This window comes from Mesoplodon densirostris, chromosome 17, assembly GCF_025265405.1.
Source record: "Mesoplodon densirostris isolate mMesDen1 chromosome 17, mMesDen1 primary haplotype, whole genome shotgun sequence".
Lineage (NCBI taxonomy): Eukaryota > Metazoa > Chordata > Mammalia > Artiodactyla > Ziphiidae > Mesoplodon > Mesoplodon densirostris.
In genome coordinates this window covers 21,085,888-21,106,777 of record NC_082677.1, presented here as the reverse complement: position 1 = coordinate 21,106,777, position 20,890 = coordinate 21,085,888, and positions in this window count along the sequence as shown.

Genomic DNA, 20,890 nt, shown 5'->3' with positions numbered 1-20,890 from the left:
CTTTATTCTGTTCTGAAGCAGTGAATTCCACCATTCTGTCTTCCAGGTCACTTATCCATTCTTCTGCCTCAGTTATTCTGCTATTGATTCCTTCTAGTGTAGTTTTCATTTCAGTTATTGTATTGTTCATCTATGTTTGTTTGTTCTTTAATTCTTCTATGTCTTTGTTAAACATTTCTTGCATCTCCTTGATCTTTGCCTCCATTCTTTTTCCAAGGTCCTGGATCATCTTCAGTATCATTATTCTGAATTCTTTTTCTGGAAGGTTGCCTATCTCCACTTGATTTAGTTGTTTTTCTGGGGTTTTATCTTGTTCCTTCATCTGGTACATAGCTGTCTGCCTTTTCATTTTGTTTATCTTTCTGTGAATGTGGTTTTCGTTCCACAGGCTGCAGGATTGTAGTTCTTCTTGCTTCTGCTGTCTGCCCTCTGGTGGATGAAGCTACCTAAGAGGCTTGATGGGAGGGACTCTCCAGCCCCGTTTTTTCCCCTCAAGACTGCTTTGGCTATTCGGCGTCTTTTGTGTCTCCATACAAATTTTAAGATTCTATGTTCTAGTTCTGTAAAAAATGCCATTGGTAATTTGATAGAGATTGCATTGAATCTGTAGATTGCTTTGGGTAGTATAGTCATTTTCACAATATTGATTCTTCCAATACAAGAACATGGTATATCTCTCCATCTGTTTGTCTCCTCTTTAATGTCTTTAATCAGTGTCTTATAGTTTTCTGCATACAGGTCTTTTGTCTCCCTAGGTAGGTTTATTCCTAGGTATTTTATTCTTTTGTTGCAGTGGTAAATGGGAGTGTTTCCTTAATTTCCCTTTCAGATTTCTCATCATTTTTACCTAATGAAATTTTACCAAATTCATTGATTAGCTCTAGTATTTTTCTGGTGGCACCTTTAGGATTCTCTATGTATAGTATCATGTCATCTGCTAACAGTGACAGATTTATTTCTTCTTTTCCAATTTGTATTCCTTTAATTTTTTTTTCTTCTCTGATTGCCATAGCTAGCACTTCCAAAACTATGTTGAATAATAGTGGTGAGAATGGACCTCCTTGTCTTGTTCCTGATCTTAGAGGAAATGCTTTCAGTTTTTCACCATTGAGAATGATGTTTGCTGTGGGTTTGTCGTATATGGCCTTTATTATGTTGAGATAGGTTCCCTCTGTGCCCAATTTCTGGAGAGTTTTTATCGTAAGTGGTGTTGAATTTTGTCAAAAACCTTTTCTGCATCTATGGAGATGATCATATGGTTTTTTTAAACATCTTTATTGGAGTATAATTGCTTTACAATGGTGTGTTAGTTTCTGCTTTATAACAAAGTGAATCAGTTATACATATGCCTATGTTCCCATATCTCTTCCCTCTTGAGTCTCCCTCCCTCCCACCCTCCCTATCCCACCCCTCTAGGTGGTCACAAAGCACCAAGCTTATCTCCCTGTGCTATGCAGCTGCTTCCCACTGTCTATTTTACGTTTGGAAGTGTATATATGTCCATGCCACTCTCTCACTTTATCACAGCTTACCATTCCCACTCCCCATATCCTCAAGTCCATTCTCTAGTAGGTCTGTGCCTTTCTTCTCATCGTGCCCCTAGGTTCTTCATGACATTTTTTTCCCCTTAGATTCCATATATATGTGTTAGCATACGGTATTTGTTTTTCTCTTTCTGACTTACTTCACTCTGTATGACAGACTCTAGGTCCATCCACCTCACTACAAATGACTCAATTTCATTTTTTTTTATGGCTGAATAATATTCCATTGTATATGTGTGCCACATCTTCTTTATCCATTCATCTGTTGATGGACACTTAGGTTGTTACCGTGTTCTGGCTATTGTAAATAGAGCTGCAATGAACATTTTGGTACATGACTGTTTTTGAATTATGGTTTTCTCAGGGTATTTTCCCAGCAGTGCGATCGCTGGGTCATATGGTAGTTCTATTTTTAGTTTTTTAAGGAACCTTCACACTGTTCGCCATAGTGGCTGTATCAGTTTACATTCCCACCAACAGTGCAAGAGGGTTCCCTTTTCTCCACACCCTCTCCATCATTTATTGTTTGTACATTTTTTGATGATGGCCATTCTGACTGGTGTGAGGTGATACCTCATTGTAGTTTTCATTTGCATTTCTCTAATGATTAGTGATGTTGAGCATCCTTTCATGTGTTTGTTGGCAACCTGTATATCTTGTTTGGAGAAATGTCTGTTTAGGTCTTCTGCCCATTTTCAGATTGGGTTGTTTGTTTTTTTGATATTGAGCTGCATGAGCTGCTTGTAAATTTTGGAGATTTATCCTTTGTCAGTTGCTTCATTTGCAAATATTTTCTCCCATTCTGAGGGTTGTCGTTTTGTCTTGTTTATGGTTTCCTTTGCTGTGCAAAAGCTTTTAGGTTTCATTAGGTCCCATTTGTTTATTTTTGTTTTTATTTCCATTTCTCTAGGAGGTGGGTCAAAAGGGATCTTGCTGTGATTTATGTCATAGAATGTTCTGCCTGTGTTTTCCTCTAGGAGTTTGATAGTGTCTGGCCTTACATGTACGTCTTTAATCCATTTTGAGTTTATTTTTGTGTATGGTATTAGGGAGTGTTCTAATTTTATACTTTTACATGTAACTGTGTGGTTTTCCCAGCACCACTTATTGAAGAGGCTGTCTTTTCTCCACTGTATATTCTTGCATCCTTCATCAAAGCTAAGGTGACCATACATGCATGGGTTTATCTCTGGGCTTTCTGTCCTGTTCCATTGATCTATATTTCTGTTTTTGTGCCAGTACCATACTGTCTTGATTACTGTAGCTTTGTAGTATAGTCTGAAGTCAGGGAGCCTGATTCTTCCCACTCCATTTTTCGTTCTCAAGATTGCTTTGGCTATTTGGGGTCTTTTGTGCTTCCATACAGATTCTGAAATTTTTTTTTCTAGTTTTGTGAAAAATGCTAGTGCTGGTTTGATAGGGATTGCATTGAATCTGTAGATTGCTTTGGGTAATAGAGTCACTTTCAAAATGTTGATTCTTCCAATCCAAGAACATGGTATATCTCTCCATCTGTTTGTATCATCTTTAATTTCTTTCATCAGTGTGTCTTATAATTTGCTGCATACAGGTCTTTTGTCTCCCAGGTAGGTTTATTCCTAGATACTTTATTCTTTTTGTTGCAATGGTAAATGGGAGTGTTTTCTTAATTTCACTTGCAGATTTTTCATCATTAGTGTATAGGAATGATAGAGATTTCTGTGCATTAATTTTGTATCCTTCTACTTTACCGAATTCATTGATTAGGTCTAGTAGTTTTCTGGTAGCATCTTTAGGATTCTCTCTGTATAGTATCATGTCATCTGAAAACAGTGACAGCTTTACTTCTTCTTTTCCAATTTGTATTCCTTTTATTTCTTTTTCTCCTCTGATTGCCGTGGCTAGCACTTCCAAAACTATGTTGAATAATAGTTGTGAGAGTGGACATCCTGGTCTCGTTCCTGATCTTAGAGGAAATGCTTTCAGTTTTTCACCATTGAGAATGATGTTTGCTGTGGGTTTGTTGTATATGGCCTTTATTATGTTGAGGTAGGTTCCCTCTATGCCTACTTTCTGGAGAGTTTTTATCATAAATGGGTGTTGAATTTTGTCAAAAGCTTTCTCTGCATCTACTGAGATGTTCATATGGTTTTTCTCTTTCAATTTGTTAATATGGTGTTTCATATTGAATGATTTGCGTATATTGAAGAATCCTTGCATTCCTAGGATAAACTCGACCTGATCATGGTGTATGATCCTTTTAATGTGCTGTTGGATTCTGTGTGCTAGTATTTTGTTGAGGATTTTTGCATCTATGTTCATCAGTGATATTGGCCTGTAGTTTTCTTTCTTTGTGATATCTTTGTCTGGTTTTCGGTGTCCGGGTAATGGTGGCCTTGTAGTATGAGTTTCGGAGTGTTCCCCTCTCTGCTATATTTTGGAAGAGTTTGAGAAGGATGGGTGTTAGCTTTTCTCTAAGTGTTTGATAGAATTCGTCAGTGAAGCCATCTGGTCCTGGGCTTTTGTTTGTTGGAAGATTTTTAATCACAGTTTCAATTTCATTACTTGTGATTGGTCTGTTCATATTTTCTATTTCATCCTGGTTCAGTCTCGGAAGGTTGTGCCTTTCTAAGAATTTGTCCATTTCTTCCAGGTTGTCCATTTTATTGGCATAGAGTTGCCTGTAGTAATCTCTCATGATCCTTTGCATTTCTGCAGTGTCAGTTGTTACTTCTCCTTTTTCATTTCTTTTTTTTTTTTTTTTTTTTTTTTTTGCGGTATGTGGGCCTCTCACTGTTGTGGCCTCCCCCGTTGCGGAGCACAGGCTCCGGACGCGCAGGCTCCGGACGCGCAGGCTCAGCGGCCATGGCTCACGGGCCCAGCCGCTCCGCGGCATATGGGATCCTCCCAGACCGGGGCACGAACCCGTATCCCCTGCATCGGCAGGCGGACTCTCAACCACTTGCGCCACCAGGGAGGCCCCAAACATAGTTGTTGTTTTTTGTTGTTGTTGTTTGTTTGCAGTACGCGGGCCTCTCACTGCTGTGGCCTCTCCCGTTGTGGAGCACAGGATTCATTTCTAATTCTATTGATTTGAGTCTTCTCCCTATTTTTCTTGATGAGTCTGGCTAATGATTTATCAATTTTATCTTCTCAAAGAACCAGCTTTTAGTTTTATTGATCTTTGCTATCGTTTCCTTCATTTCTTTTTCATTTATTTCTGATCTGATTTTTATGATTACTTTCCTTCTGCTAACTTTGGGGTTTTCTTGTTCTTCTTTCTTTAATTGCTTTAGGTGTAAGGTTAGGTTGTTTATTTGAGATGTTTCTTGTTTCTTAAGGAAGAATTGTATTGCTATAAATGTCTGTCTTAGAACTGCTTTTGCTGCATCCCATAGATTTTGGGTCATCGTGTTTTCATTGTCATTTGTTTCTAGGTATTTTTTGATTTCCTCTTTGATTTCTTCAGTGATCACTTCGTTATTAAGTAGTATATTGTTTAGTCTCCATGTGTTTGTATTTTTTACAGATTTTTTCCTCTAATTGATATGTAGTCTCATAGTGTTTTTGTCAGAAAAGATACTTGTTGTGAGTTCAATTTTCTTAAATTTACCAAGGCTTGATTTGTGACCCAAGATATGATCTGTCTTGGAGAATGTTCCATGAGCACTTGAGAAGAATGTGTATTCTGTTGTTTTTGGATGGAATGTCTTATAAATATCAATTAAGTCCATCTTGTTTAATGTATTATTTAAAGCTTGTGTTTCCTTATTTATTTTCATTTTGGATGATCTGTCCATTGGTGAAAGTGGGGTATTAAAGCCCCCTAGTATGATAGTTTTACTGTCGATTTCCCCTTTTATGGCTGTTAGTATTTGCCTTATGTATTGAGGTGCTCCTGTGTTGGGTGCATAAATATTTACAATTGTTATATCTTCTTCTTGGATCGATCCCTTGATCATTATGTAGTATCCTTTTTTGTCTCTTCTAATATTTTAAAGTCTATTCTATCTGATATGAGAATTGCTACTCCAGGTTTCTTTTGATTTCCATTTGCATGGAATATCTTTTTCCATCCCCCCACTTTCAGTCTGTATGTGCCCCTAGGTCTGAAGTGGGTCTCTTGTAGACAGCATATACACAGGTCTTGTTTTTGTATCCATTCAGCCAGTCTATGTCTTTTGGTTGGAGCATTTAATCTATTTACATTTAAGGTAATTATTGATATGTATGTTCTTATTACCATTTTCTTAATTATTTTGGATTTGTTTTTGTAGGTCTTTTCCTTGTCTGTGTTTCATGCCTAGAGAAGTTCCTTTAGCATTTGTTTTAAAGCTGGTTTGGTGGTGCTGATTTCTCTTAGCTTTTCTTGTCTGTAAAGGTTTTAATTTCTCCATCAAATCTGAATGAGATCCTTGCTGGGTAGAGTAATCTTGATTGTAGGTTTTTCTCCTTCATCACTTTAAATATGTCCTGCCGCTCCCTTCTGGCTTGCAGAGTTTCTGCTGAAAGATTAGCTGTTAACCTAATGGGGATTCCCTTGTGTGTTATTTGTTGTTTTTCCCTTGCTGCTTTTAATATTTTTTTTTGTAGTTAATTTTTGATAGTTTGATTAATTGTGTCTTGGTGTGTTTCTCCTTGGATTTATCCTGTATGGGACTCTCTGTGCTTCCTAGACTTGATTAACTATTTCCTTTCCCATATTAGGGAAGTTTTCAACTATAATCTCTTCAAATATTTTCTCAGTCCCTTTCTTTTTCTCTTCTTCTTCTGGGACCCCTATAATTAGAATGTTGGTGCATTTAGTGTTGTCCCAGAGGTCTCTGAAACTGTCCTCAATTCTTTTCATTCTTTTTTCTTTATTCTGCTCTGCAGTAGTTATTTCCACTATTTTATCTTCCAGGTCACTGATCCGTTCTTCTGCCTCGGTTATTCTGCTATTGATCCCTTCTAGAGTATTTTTAATTTCATTTATTGTGTTGTTCATCGTTGCTTATTTGCTCTTTAGTTCTTCTAGGTCCTTTTTAAATGTTTCTTGTATTTTCTCTATTCTAGTTCCAAGATTTTTGATCATCTTTACTATCATTAGTCTGAATTCTTCTTCAGGTAGACTGCCTACTTCCTCTTTATTAGTTAGATCTGGTGGGTTTTTATCTTGCTCCTTCATTTTCTCTGTGTTTTTCTGTCTTCTCATTTTTCCTGACTTACTGTGTTTGGAGTCTCCTTTTCGCAGGCAGCAGGTTTGTAGTTCCTGTTGTTTTTTGTGTCTGTCCCCAGTGGCTAAGGTTTGTTCAGTGGGCTGTGTAGGCTTCCTGGTGGAGGGGACTAGTGCTTGTGTTCTGGTGGATGAGGCTGGATCTTGTCTATCTGGTGGGCAGGTCCATGTCTGCTGGTGTGTTTTGGGGTGTCCGTGGCCTTTTTATGATTTTAGGCAGCTTCTGTGCTAATGGATGGAGTTGAGTTCCTGTCTTGCTAGTTGTTTGGCATAGGGTGTCCAGCACTGTAGCTTGCTGGTCATTGAGTGAAACTGGGTCTTGGAGTTGAGATTGAGATCTCTGGGAGATTTTCACCATTTGATTTGTGGAGCTGGGAGGTGCCTTGTGGACCAGTGTTCTGAACTTGGCTTTCCCACCTCAGAGGCACAGCCCTGACGCCTGCCTGAGCACCAAGAGCCGTTCGTCCACACGGCTCAGAATAAAAGGGAGAAAAAATAGAAAGAAAGAAATAAAGAAGATAAAATAAAATAAAGTAAAATTAAATAAAGTTATTAAAATAAAAAATAATTATTAAGAAAAAATTTTTTTAAGTAAAACAAACAAAAAAACGCACAGACAGAACCCTAGGACACATGGTAAAAGCAAAGCTATACAGACAAAATCACACACAGAAGTATACACATACACACTCACAAAAAGAGAAAAAGGGAAATATATGTATATATATATATATCGTTGCTCCCAAAGTCCACCTCCTCAATTTGGGATGATTTGTTGTCTCTTTAGGTATTCTACAGATGCAGGGTACATCAAGTTGATTGTGGAGATTTAATCCACTGCTCCTGAGGCTGCTGGGAAAGACTTCCCTTTCTCTTCTTTGTTCGCACAGCTCCTGAGGTTCAGCTTTGGATTTGGACCCGCCCCTGCGTGTAGGTCACCTAAGGGCATCTGTTCTTCACTCAGACAGGACAGGGTTAAAAGAGCAGCTGATTCGGGGGCTCTGGCTCACTCAGGTCGGGGGGAGGGAGGGGTACGGAGTGCGGGGCGAGCCTGCGGCGGCAGAGGCTGGCGTGATGTTGCACCAGCCTGAGGCGTGCCATGCGTTCTACCCAGAAAGTTGTCCCTGGATCACGGGACCCTGGCAGTGGCGGGCTGCACAGGCTCCCAGGAGGGGAGGTGTGGATAGTGACCTGTGCTTCTCACAGGCTTCTTGGTGGTGGCAGCAGCAGCCCCAGCGTCCCACCCCCGTCTCTGGGGTCCGTGCTGATAGCCACGGCTCGCGCCCGTCTCTGGAGCTCCTTTAAGTGGTGCTGTTAATCACCTCTCCTCGCGCACCAGGAAACAGAGGCAAGAAAAGGTCTCTTGCCTCTTCGGCAGCTCCAGACTTGTTCCCGGACTCCCTCCAATCTAGCTGGTGTGTACTAGCCCCCTTCAGGCTGTGTTCACGTGGCGAACCCCAGTCCTCTCCCTGGGATCTGACCTCCGAAGGCCGAGCCTCAGCTCCCAGCCCCGGCTGCCCCGGCGGGAGAGCAGACAAGCCTCTCGGGCTGGTGAGTGCTGGTCAGCACCGATCCTCTGTGCGGGGATCTCTCCGCTTTGCCCTCTGCACCCCTGTTGCTGTGCCCTCTTCTGTGGCTCTGAAGCTTTCCCCCTCCACCACACCCCATCTCCACCTGTGAAGGGGCTTCTAGTGAGCGGAAACCTTTCCTCTTTCACAGCTCCCTCCCAGAGGAGCAGATTCCATCCCTAATCCTTTGTCTCTGTTTTTTCTTTTTTCTTTTGCTCTACCCAGGTACGTGGGGAGTTTCTTGCCTTTTGGGAGGTCTGAGGTCTTCTGCCACTGTTCAGCAGGTGTTCTGTAGGCATTGTTCCACATGTAGATGGATTTCTGATGTATTTGTGGAGAGGAAGGTGATCTCCACATCTTACTCTTCCACCATCTTGAAGCTCCCCCCGATCATACAGTTTTTATTCTTCAATTTGTTAATATGGTGTATCACATTGATTGATTTGCGTACATTGAAGAATCCTTGCATCCCTGGGATAAATCCCACTTGATCGTGGTGTATGATCCTTTTAATGTGTTGTTGGATTCTGTTTGCTGGTATTTTGTTGAGGTTTTTTGCAGCTATATTCATCAGTGATATTCGTCTGTAATTTTCTCTTTTTTTTGCACTATCTTTGTCTGGTTTTGGTATCAGGGTGATGGTGACCTCATAGAATGAGTTTGGGAGTGTTCCTTCCTCTGCAAGTTTTTGGAAGAGTTTCAGAAGGCTGGGTGTTAGCTCTTCTCTAAATGTTTGATAGAATTTCCCTGTGAAACTATCTGGTCCTGGACTTTTGTTTGTTGGAAGATTTTTAATCACAGTTTCGATTTCATTACTTGTGATTGGTCTGTTCATATTTTCTATTTCTTCCTGGTTCAGTCTTGGAAGGTTATACCTTTCTAAGAATTTGTCCATTTCTTCCAGGTGGTCCATTTTATTGGCATAGAGTTGCTTGTAGTAGTCTGTTAGGATGCTTTGTATTTCTGGGTGTCTGTTTTAACTTCTCCTTTTTCATTTCTAATTTTATTGATTTGAGTCCTCTCCCTCTTTTTCTTGATGTGTTTGGCTAAGAGTTTATCAATTTTGTTTATCTTCTCAAAGAAGCAGCTTTTAGTTTTATTGATCTTTGCTATTGTTTTCTTTGTTTCTATTTCATTTATTTCTGCTCTGATCTTGATGATTTCTTTCCTTCTACTAACTTTGGGTTTCGTTTGTTGTTCTTTCTCTAGTTCCTTTAGGTGTAAGGTTAGATTGTTTATTTGAGATGTTTGTTGTTTCTTGAGGTAGGCTTGCATTGCTATAAACTTCTCTATTAGAACTGCTTTTGCTGCATCCCATAGGTTTTGGGCCATCGTGTTTGCATTGTCATTTGTCTCTAGGTATTTTTTGATTTCCTCTTTGATGTCTTCAGTGATCTCTTGGTCATTTAGTAATGTATTGTTTAGCCTCCATGTGTTTGTGTTTTCTTTGTTTTCTTTTTCCTGTAATTGATGTTTAATCTCATAGCATTGTTAGATAAAAGATGCTTGATATGATTTCAATTTTCTTAAATTTACTGAGGCTTGATTTGTGACCCAAGATGTGATCTATCCTGGAGAATGTTCCATGCACACTTGAGAAGAAGGTGTAACCTGCTGTTTTTGGATGGAATGTCCTATAAATATCAATTAAATCTGTCTGGTCTCTTGTCTCATTTAAAGCTTCTGTTTTCCTTAGTAATTTTCTGTTTGGATGATCTGCCCATTGGTGTAAGTGAAGTGTTAAAGTCCCCTGCTATTATTGTGTTACTGTCGATTTCCTTTTTACAGCTGTTAGCAGTTGCCTTATGTATTGAGGTGCTCCTATGTTGGGTACATATATATTTATAATTGTTATATCTTCTTCTTGGATTGATCCCTTGATCATTATGTAGTGTCCTTCCTTGTCTCTTGTAACATTCTTTATTTTAAAGTCTATTTTATCTGATATGAGTATTGCTACTCCAGCTTTCTTTTGATTTCCATTTGCATGGAATATCTTTTTCCATCCCCTCACTTTCAGTCTGTATGTGTCCCTTGGTCTGAAGTGGGTCTCTTGTAGAAAGCATATAGATGGGTCTTGTTTTTGTATCCATTCAACAAGCCTGTGTCTTTTGGTTGGAGCATTTAATCCATTCACATTTAAGGTAATTATCAATATGTATGTTCCTATGACCATTTTCTTAATTGTTTTGGGTTTGTTTTTATATGTCCTTATCTCCTCTTGTGTTTCCCACTTAGAGAAGTTCCTTTAGCATTTGTTGTAGAGCTGGTTTGTTGGTGCTGAATTTTCTTAGCTTTTCCTTGTCTGTAAAGCTTTTAATTTCTCCATCGAATCTGAATGAGACGCTTTCTGGGTCGAGTAATCTTTGTTGTAGGTTCTTCCCTTTCATCACTTTCAATATGTCATGTCACTCCCTTCTGGCTTGTAGAGTTTCTGCTGAGAAATCAGCTGTTAACCTTATAGGAGTTCCTTTGTATGTTATTTGTCTTTTTTCCCTTGCTGCTTTCAATAATTTTTCTTTGTCTTTAGTTTTTGTCAGTTTGATTACTATGTGTCTCGGCGTGTTTCTCCTTGGGCTTATCCTGTATAGGACTCTCTGCACTTCCTGTACTTGGGTGGCTATTTCCTTTCCCATGTTAGGGAAGTTTTTGACTATAATCTCTTCAAATATTTTCTCTGGTCCTTTCTCTCTCTCTTCTCCTTCTGGGACCCCTATAATGTGAATGTTGATGCATTTAATATTGTCCCAGAGGTCTCTTAGGCTGTCTTCATTTGTTTTCATTCTTTTTCCTTTATTCTGTTCTGAAGCAGTGAATTCCACCATTCTGTCTTCCAGGTCACTTATCCATTCTTCTGCCTCAGTTATTCTGCTATTGATTCCTTCTAGTGTAGTTTTCATTTCAGTTATTGTATTGTTCATCTATGTTTGTTTGTTCTTTAATTCTTCTATGTCTTTGTTAAACATTTCTTGCATCTCCTTGATCTTTGCCTCCATTCTGTTTCCGAGGTTCTGGATCATCTTCACTATCGTTATTCTGAATTCTTTTTCTGGAAGGTTGCCTATCTCCACTTGATTTAGTTGTTTTTCTGGGGTTTTATCTTGTCCATTCATCTGGGACATAGCCCTCTTCCTTTTCATCTTGTGTATCTTTCTGTGAATGTGGTTTTCGTTCCACAGGCTGCAGGATTGTAGTTCTTCTTGCTTCTGCTGTCTGCCCTCTGGTAGATGAGGCTATCTAAGAGGCTTAAGCAAGTTTCCTGATGGGAGGGACTGGTGGTGGGTAGAGCTGGCTGTTACTCTGGTGGGCAGAGCTCAGTAAAACTTTAATCCACTTGTCTGCTGACAGGAGGGTTGTGGGTGAGGGGGGGCTGTGTTCCCTCCCTTTGGTTGTTTGGCCTGAGGCGACCCAACACTGGAGCCTACCTGGGCTCTTTGGTGGGGCTGATGGCGGACTCTGGGAGGGCCCATGCCAAGGAGTACTTCCCAGAACTTCTGCTGCCAGTGTCCTTTTCCTCACGGTGAGACACAGCCACCCCCCGCCTCTGCAGAAGACCCTGCAACACTAGCAGGTAGGTCTGGTTCAGTCTCCCATGGGGTCACTTCTCCTTCGCCTGGGTCCCAATGCGCACACTACTTTGTGTGTGCCCTCCAAGTGTGGAGTTTGTTTCCCCCAGTCCTGTCGAAGTCCTGCGATCAAATCCTGGTAGCCTTCAAAGTCTGATTCTCTAGGAATTTCTCCTCCTGTTGCTGGACCCCCAGCTTGCGAAGCCTGACGTGGGGCTCAGAACCTTCACTCCACTGGGTGGACTTCTGTGGTATAAGTGTTCTCCAGTCTGTGAGTCACCCACCCAGCAGTTATGGGATTTGATTTTACTGTGATTGCACCCCTTCTGCCATCTCATTGTGGCTTTTCCTTTGTCTTTGAATGTGGGGTATCTTTTTTGGTGAGTTCCAGTGTCTTCCTGTCAATGAATGTTCAGCAGTTAGTTGTGTGTGTTTTTAATTTTTTCAGATAAATAATTAGAAGTGTAATTGCTGGATCATATGGTAATTTAATTTTTAATTTTTTGAGGAAACTTCATACTGTTTTCCATAGTGGCTGCGCCAATTTACATTCCCACCAACAGTGCATAATGGCTTCCTTTTCTCCACGTCTTCACCAACAATTGTTGTTTCTTGTCTTTTTGAGAACAGCCATTCTAATAGGTGTGAGGTAATATCATGTGGTTTTGACTTGCATTCCCCTGATGATTAGTGATGTTGAACACCTTTTCATGTACCTGTTGGCCATCTGTGTGTCGTCTTTGGAAAAATGTCTGTTCAGATCCTCTGCCCATTTTATAATGGAATTGTTAGGGGTTTTTTTTCTGTGTGAGATTTTTGGTTTGAGTCCTGTGAGTTCTTTATATATTTTGGATGTTAACCTCTTACCAGATATATGATCTGCAAATATTTTCTCCATTTGGTAGGTTTCCTTTTCATGTTGTTGATGGTTTCCTTTGCTGTGCAGAAGCTTTTGGTCTGATATAGTCCCACTTGTTTATTCTTGCTTTTGTTTTTTTTTTTTTTTTGCTTTTCTTATCTTTGCTTTGTAGTTCCAAAAAATCACTGCCAACTGATGTCAAGGAGCTTACTGCCTATTTTTTCCTCTCTGTGTTTTATGGTTTCTGGTTTCACATTCAAGTCTTTAATCCATTTTGAGTTAAATTTTTTTTATGGTGTAAGATAATGGTCCAGTTTCCTTCTTTTGCATGTGGCTGTCTGGTTTTCCCAGCCTCATTTATTGAGGAGGCTGTCCTTTCCCCATTGTATATTCTTGACTCCTTTGTCATATATTAATTGACCATATATGCATGGGTTTATTTATGGTCTCTCTATTCTGTTCCATTGATCTACATGTCTGTTTTTATACCAATACCATACTGTTTTAATTTCCATAGCTTTGTACAATAATATAGTTAGAAACCAGGGAGTATGATGCCTATAGCTTTATTCTTTTTTTCCAAGATTTGCTTCAGTTATTTGGGGTCATTTGTGGTTCCATGCACATTTTAGGATTGTTTGTTCTATTTCTGTGAAAAGTGCCATTGGAATTTTGATAGGGATTGCACTGAATCTGTAGAGTCCTTTGGGTAGTATAGACATTTTTACACTAATTCTTCTAACTCATGAACATGGATTATCTTCCCATTTATTTATATCTTCAATCTCTTTCATCATTATCTTATAGTTTTCAGAGTACAGGTCTTTCACCTCCTTGGTTAAATTTATTCCTAAGTATTTTATTCTTTTTGATGCAATTATAAATGGGATTGCTTTCTTTTTTTTTTATTACTTTCTGCTTTATAACAAAGTGAATCAGTCATACATATACAGCTGTTCCCACATCCCTTCCCTCTTGCGTCTCCCTCCCTCCCACCCTCCCTATCCCACCCCTCCAGGCAGTCACAAAGCACTGAGCTGATCTCCCTGTGCTATGCGGCTGCTTCCCACTATCTATCTACCTTACGTTTGGTACTGTATATATGTCCATGCCTCTCTTTCGCTTTGTCACAGCTTACCCTTCCCCCTCCCCATATCCTCAAGTCCATTCTCAAGTAGGTCTGTGTCTTTATTCCTGTTTTACCCCTAGGTTCTTCGTGACATTTTTTTTCTTAAATTCCATATATATGTGTCAGCATACAGTATTTGTCTTTCTCTTTCTGACTTACTTCACTCTGTATGACAGATTCTAGGTCCATCCACCTCATTACAAATAGCTCAATTTCTTTTCTTTTTATGACTGAGTAATGTTCCATAGTATATATGTGCCACATCTTCTTTATCCATTCATCTGATGTTGGACACTTAGGTTGTTTCCATCTCCAGGCTATTATAAATAGGGCTGCTATAAACATTTTGGTACATGACTCTTTTTGAATTATGGTTTTCTCAGGGTATATGCCCAGTAGTGGGATTGCTGGGTCATATGGTAGTTCTATTTGTAGTTTTTTAAGGAACCTCCATACTGTTCTCCATAGTGGCTGTACCAATTCACATTCCCACCAGCAGTGCAAGAGTGTTCCCTTTTCTCCACACCCTCTCCAGCATTTATTGTTTCTAGATTTCTTGATGATGGCCATTCTGACTGGTGTGAGATGATATCTCACTGTAGTTTTGATTTGCATTTCTCTAATGATTAATGATGTTGAGCATTCTTTCATGTGTTTGTTGGCAGTCTGTATATCTTCTTTGGAGAAATGCCTATTTAAGTCTTCTGCCCATTTTTGGATTGCGTTGTTTGTTTTTTTGCTATTGAGCTGCATGAGCTGCTTATAAATTTTGGAGATTAATCCTTTGTCAGCTGCTTCATTTGCAAATATTTTCTCCCATTCTGAGGGTTGTCTTTTGGTCTTGTTTATGGTTTCCTTTGCTGTGCAAAAGCTTTGAAGTTTCATTAGGTCCCATGTGTTTATTTTTGTCTTTATTTCCATTTCTCTAGGAGGTGGGTCAAAAAGGATCTTGCTGTGATTTATGTCGTAGAGTGTTCTGCCTATGTTTTCCTCTAAGAGTTTGATAGTTTCTGGCCTTACATTTAGGTCTTTAATCCATTTTGAGCTTATTTTTGTGTATGGTGTTAGGGAATGATCTAATCTCATACTTTTACATATCTCTGTCCAGTTTTCCCAGCACCACTTATTGAAGAGGCTGTCCTTTCTCCACTGTACATTCCTGCCTCCTTTATCAAAGATAAGTTGAGCATATGTGCATGGGTTTATCTCTGGGCTTTCTATCCTGTTCCATTGATCTTTCTTTCTGTTTTTGTGCCAGTACCATGCTGTCTTGATTACTGTAGCTTTGTAGTATAGTCTGAAGTCAGGGAGCCTGATTCCTCCAGCTCCGTTTTTCGTTCTCAAGATTGCTTTGGCTATTCGGGGTCTTCTGTTTTTCCAAACAAATTTTGAAATTTTTTGTTCTAGTTCTGTGAAAAATGCCAGTGGTAGTTTGATAGGGATTGCATTGAATCAGTAGATTGCTTTGGGTAGTAGAGTCATTTTCACAATATTGATTCTTCCAGTCCAGGAGCATGGTATATCTCTCCATCTATTTGTATCATCTTTAATTTCTTTCATCAGTGTCTTATAATTTTCTGCATACAGGTCTTTTGTCTCCTTAGGTAGGTTTATTCCTAGATATTTTATTCTTTTTGTTGCAATGGTAAATGGGAGTGTTTTCTTGATTTCACTTTCAGATTTTTCATCATTAGTGTATAGGAATGCCAGAGATTTCTGTGCATTAATTTTATATCCTGCCACTTTACCAAATTCATTAATTAGCTCTAGTAGTTTTCTGGTAGCATCTTTAGGATTCTCTATGTATAGTATCATGTCATCTGCAAACAGTGACAGCTTTACTTCTTCTTTTCCAATTTGGATTCCTTTTATTTCCTTTTCTTCTCTGATTGCTGTGGCTAAAACTTCCAAAACTATGTTGAATAAGAGTGGTGAGAGTGGGCAACCTTGTCTTGTTCCTGATCTTAGTGGAAATGGTTTCAGTTTTTCACCCCTGAGGACGATGTTGGCTGTGGGTTTGTCATATATGGCCTTTATTATGTTGAGGAAAGTTCCCTCTATGCCTACTTTCTGCAGGGTTTTTATCATAAATGGGTGTTGAATTTTGTCGAAAGCTTTCTCTGCATCTATTGAGATGATCATATGGTTTTTCTCCTTCAATTTGTTAATGTGGTGTATCACGTTGATTGATTTGCATATAGTGAAGAATCCTTGCATTCCTGGAATAAACCCCACTTGATCATGGTGTATGATCCTTTTAATGTGCTGTTGGATTCTGTTTGCTAGTATTTTGTTGAGGATTTTTGCATCTATGTTCATCAGTGATATTGGCCTGGAGTGTTCTTTCTTTGTGACATCCTTGCCTGGTTTTGGTATCAAGGTGATGGTGGCCTCGTAGAATGAGTTTGGGAGTGTTCCTCCCTCTGCTATATTTTGGAAGAGTTTGAGAAGGATAGGTGTTAGTTCTTCTCTAAATGTTTGATAGAATTCACCTGTGAAGCCATCTGGTCCTGGGCTTTTGTTTGTTGGAAGAATTTTTATCACAGTTTCAATTTCAGTGCTTGTGATTGGTCTGTTCATATTTTCTATTTCTTCCTAATTCAGTCTTGGCAGGTTGTGCATTTCTACGAATTTGTCCATTTCTTCCAGGTTGTCCATTTTATTGGCATAGAGTTTCTTGTAGTAATCTCTCATGATCTTTTGTATTTCTGCAGTGTCAGTTGTTACTTCTCCTTTTTCATTTCTAATTTTATTGATTTGAGTATTCTCCCCTTTTTTCTTGATGAGTCTGGCTAATGGTTTATCAGTTTTGTTTATCTTCTCAAAGGACCAGCTTTTAGTTTTATTGATCTTTGCTATCATTTCCTTCATTTCTTTTTCATTTATTTCTGATCTGATCTTTATGATTTCTTTCCTTCTGCTAACTTTGGGGTTTTTTTGTTCTTCTTTCTCTAATTGCTTTAGGTGCAGGGTCAGGTTGTTTACTCGAGATGTTTCCTGTTTCTTCAGGTGGATTGTATTGCTATAAACTTCCCCCATAGAATTGCTTTTGCTGCGTCCCATAGGTTTTGGGTCGTCGTGTCTCCATTGTCATTTGTTTCTAGGTATTTTTTATTTCTTCTTTGATTTCTTCAGTGATCACTTCGTTATTGAGTAGTGTATTGTTTAGCCTCTATGTGTTTGTATTTTTTACAGATCTTTTCCTGTAATTGATGTCTAGTCTCATAGCATTGTGGTCGGAAGAGATACTTGATACAATTTCAATTTTCTTAAATTTACCAAGGCTTGATTTGTGACCCAAGATATGATCTTTCCTGGAGAATGTTCCATGAGCACTTGAGAAAAATGTGTATTCTGTTGTTTTTGGATGGAATGTCCTATAAGTATCACTTAAGTCCGTCTTGTTTAATGTATCATTTAAAGCTTGTGTTTCCTTATTTATTTTCATTTTGGATGATCTGTCCATTGGTGAAAGTGGGGTGTTAAAGTCCCCTACTATGAGTGTGTTACTGTCGATTTCCCCTTTTATGGCTGTTAGTATTTGCCTTATGTATTGAGGCGCTCCTATGTTGGGTGCATAAATATTTACAATTGTTATATCTTCTTCTTGGATCGATCCCTTTATCATTATGTAGTGTCCTTCTTTGTCTCTTCTAATAGTCTTTATTTAAAAGTCTACTTTGGGGCCTCCCTGGTGGCGCAAGTGGTTGAGAGTCCGCCTGCCGATGCAGGGGATGCGGGTTCGTGCCCTGGTCTGGGAGGATCCCATGTGCCGCGGAGCGGCTGGGCCCGTGGGCCATGGCCGCTGAGCCTGCGCGTCCGGAGCCTGTGCTCCGCAACGGGGGAGGCCACAACAGTGAGAGGCCCGCATACCGCAAAAAAAAAAAAAAAAAAAAAAAAAAAATAAAAGTCTACTTTGTCTGATATGAGAATGGCTACTCCAGCTTTCTTTTGATTTCCATTTGCCATTTGCATGGAATATCTTTTTCCATCCCCTTACTTTCAATCTGTATGTGTTGGGATTGCTTTCTTAGTTTCTCTTTCTGTTAGTTTGTTGTTAGTGTATAGAAACACAACAGATTATTGCACACTGATTTTGTATCTTGCAACTTTACTGAATTCATTTATTAGTTTTAATAGTTTTTTGATGGAGTTTAGGGTTTTCTCTATATAGTATCATATCATCTGCAAATAGTGAGTTTTAGTTTTTTCTGATTTGGATGACTTTTCTTTCTTTTTCTTGACTAACTGATCTGGTTGGGACTTCCAATACTATGCTGAATAAAAGTGGTGAGAGTGGGCATTCTTGTCTTGTTCCTGATCTTAGAGGAAAAGCTTTCAGTTTTTCACCATTGAGTATGATAGCTGTGGGCACATCATATATGGCCTTTAGTATGTTAAGGTATGTTCTCTCTATACCAACTTTGTTGAGAGTTTTTATCATGAATGGTTGTTGAATTTTGTCAAGTGCTTTTTCTGCATCTATTGAGATTATCGTATACTATTTTATCCTTCATTTTGTTAATGGGGTGTATCACACTGATTGATTTTCTGATGTTGAACCATCCTTGCATCCCTAGAATAAATCTGATTTGGTCAAGGTGTATGATCCTTTTAATATATTGGTAAATTTGGTTTTCTAATATTTTGCTGAGGATTTTTACAACTATGTTCATCAGGGATATTGGCTTGTAATTTTCTTGTGGTGTCCTATTTTGGTTTTGGTATCGGTAATGCTGGCCTCATAAAATGCATTTGGAAGTGTTGCTTCTTGTATTTTTTGGGAAGAGTTTGAGAAGGATTTGTAGTAATTCTTTAAATGTTTGGTAGAATTCATCAGTGAAAACATCTGGTCATGGACTTTTGGACTTCATTGGGAGGGTTTTACTTAATGATTCAATGTCTTTACTAGTATGAGTCTGTTCAGATTTTCTGTTTCTTCATGACTCAGTCTTGGAAAACTGTATGTTTTTAGGAATTTGTCCATTTCCTATAGGTTGTCCAATTTGCTGCTGAATAATTGTAGTAGTTTCTTATGATCCTTTGTACTTCTGTGGTATCAGTTGTAACATCTTTTTCATTTCTGACTTAGTTGAATCTTCTCTTTTTTCTTGGTGAGTCTTGCTAAAGGTTTGTCAATTTTATTTTTTTCAAAAAAAAACCCCCCAGCTCTTAGTTTCATTGATCTTTTCTATTGGCTTTTAAATTTATATTTCATTTATTTCTGCTCTGATCTTTGTTATTTCCTTCCTTCTACTAATTCTGGGGTTTGTTTGTTGTCCTCTTTCTAGTTCTTTGAGGTATAAATTTAGGTTGTATATTTGAGGTCTTTCTTTTTTCTTAATATAGGGATTTATTGCCATATCCCATAACTTTTGGTATGTTGTATTTCCATTTTCATTTGTCTCAAGGTTTTAAAATTTTCTTTTGATTTCTTCTCTGACCCATTGGTCATTCAGTAGCCTCCCTACACACACTTGTGAATTTTCCAGTTTTTTTACAACTGATTTCTAGTCATACCATTGTAAGTCAGAGAAGATGATTGATATGATTTTGATTTTCTTAAATTTATTAAGATTTTTTGTGGCCTAACATATGATCTATCCTGGAAATATTCCAAGTGTACTTCAGAAGAATGTTTGTTACTTTTAGATGGAATGTTCTGGATATGTTTCTAAGTCCATCTGGTATAATACTTCCTTTTAAGGCCAATGTTTCCTCATTAATTTTTATCTGTATGATCTATCCACTGATGGAAATGGGATATTAAAATACCCTACTATTATTGTATTACTGTCAATTTCTCTCTGTAGGTTTGTTAATATTTGATTTAGGTTCTTTGTCAGGTACATAAATATTGTAATATATCCTCTTGTTGGATTGACCCCTTTATCATTATACAGTGACCATCTCTGCTTCTTACTACAGTTTTTGTCTTAAAGTCTATTTTGTTTGATGTAAGTATAGCTACTCTAACTTTGTTTTGGTTTCCATTTGCATGGAATATCTTTTGCTATTCCTTCACTCAGTCTGTGTGTGTGCACACATCTGAAGTGAATCTCTTGTAGGCAGCATATTAGATGAGTCTTGGTTTTTTTTATCCTTTCAGCCACTCGATGTCTTTTGAGAATTTAGTCTATTTATGTATAATCTAATTATTGATAGGTATGTACTTATTGCCATTTTGTTAAATTGTTTTCTGGCTGTCTTGTAATTCCTTTGTTTTTTTTCCTCTTCTCTCTTTGTAATTTGATGATTTTCTGTGGCGGTATGCTCAGGTTTATCTTCTGTGAATCTATTATAGGGTTTTCCTTTGTGGTTACCATGAGGCTTACAACACTTATTTATCATAGTCCATTTTAAGTGGATAAAAACATAAGTATCAACTCAACCTAAAGCTCTATATTTAATCCCCACCATTTTATTTTAGTGTTAAAATTTATGTTTTTTTAATCTTGTATATCCATTAACAAATCATTATGGCTGTAGTTTTTACTAATTTTGTCTTTTAACCTTCATACTAGCCTTATAAGTAATTAACCCATCACTGTTACATTAGATTTTTCTGAATTTTACCATACATTTACCTTTACCAGTGAGATTTGTACTCATATGCTTTCCTGTTAGTAATTAGCACCCCTTCTTTTCAGATTAAAGAAGTCCCTTTAACATTTCTTGTAAGGCCAGTCCAGTGGTGATTAACAACATTAGCTTTTCTTGTCTAGGAAACTCTATCTCTTCTTTAATTATGAGGGACTTTGTCAGGTAGAGAATTCTTGATTGGCAGTTTTTTCCTTTCAGCACTTTGACTATATCATGCCACTCCCTTCTTGTCTGTGAAGTTTCTGTTGACAAAATCTGCTGATACTCATATAGGAGTTCCTTTATAGGTATCGTTTTTTTTTTTTTCTTGCTGCTTTTAAATACTCTCCTGGTCTTTAACTTGAACTTTACAGCGTGTCTCAGTGTGGGTCTCTTTATGTTGTTGTTTGGGGGACTTCTCTCTCAGTGGCAAGTTTTAAAAGTTGGG